Here is a 1,034-nt window from a genome sequence, read left to right on the forward strand (position 1 = left end):
TAGACACTCTGCAAGCACCTATCGAATCTGCGTTGCTCTGGTTTTCCGCCAAGGGTTCGGCTTTGAACGTTTTCTTCGGGGCAGAAATGGTGTGGCGCCACACCATGGACTGCCTTTTTGTTTCCGATTCGAAGTGATAAACCCACTTTTCATCTCATGTGACGAAACTCCTCCCGAACAGGCCATGAAGGCCCAACAGTGCAAACCGGCCGCCCTGTCATCCTCAGCTCATAGGCGTCACTGGATGCGGATATGGAGGGGCATTTGGTCAGCACACCGCTCTCCCGGCCGTATATCAGTTTCCGAGACCGGAGCCGAGACTTCTCAGTCAAGTAGCTCCTCAGTTTGCCTCACAAGGGCTGAGTGCAACCCGCTAGCCAACAGCGCTCGGCAGACCGGATGGTCACCAATCCAAGTGCTAGCCCAGCCCAACAGTGCTTAACTTCGGTGATCTGACGGGAACCGGTGTTACCACTGCGGCAAGGCCGTTGGCCCTCATATGGCACCGTTCGACAAAAAATTATCACGATCAACCTCTTAACGCTCAAGCAAAAAATGGTTCAAATGGCTCTGAGCACTATGAGACTTAACATCTGAGGTCATCAGTCTCCTAGAACTTAGAACTACTTAAATATAACTAACCTAAGAACATCACACACGTCCATGCCCGAGGCAGGATTAGAACCTGCGACCGTAGCAGTCCCGCGGCTCCGGACTGAAGCGCCTAGAACCGCACGGCCACCACGGCCGGCAACGCTCAAGCATCTCCGCACAGATGGTCCTTCGTTGCTCTTTATGATCTGTTAGGCGGCGAGGAACCGAGAGGGCACACACACCTTTGAGTACCCTGACTGCTGGAAAAGTGTGTCAGGACTACCAACATAGACGTCCAGTTGAGCAATGAGGTGTTTTATTGTGATCCGTCCATAATTTCGAATGAGAGTGTCCGCACGTTCCAAAAGTACGGAAGTCACAGCTACGTACAGCCGGCTGTCACCCGTTAGATCAGACAGGTTTGTGCGATCTCACCCAAA

The 1,034-nt window shown here is 52.6% G+C and overlaps 1 pseudogene; it reads right to left on the bottom strand.

Moving 5' to 3' along the window:
- Window positions 1-375: 375 nt before the first annotated feature.
- On the bottom strand, window positions 376-493 carry LOC124607838 (annotated as a pseudogene).
- Window positions 494-1,034: the final 541 nt, after the last annotated feature.

The sequence above is a fragment of the Schistocerca americana genome, chromosome 3 (genome assembly GCF_021461395.2).
Source record: "Schistocerca americana isolate TAMUIC-IGC-003095 chromosome 3, iqSchAmer2.1, whole genome shotgun sequence".
Lineage (NCBI taxonomy): Eukaryota > Metazoa > Arthropoda > Insecta > Orthoptera > Acrididae > Schistocerca > Schistocerca americana.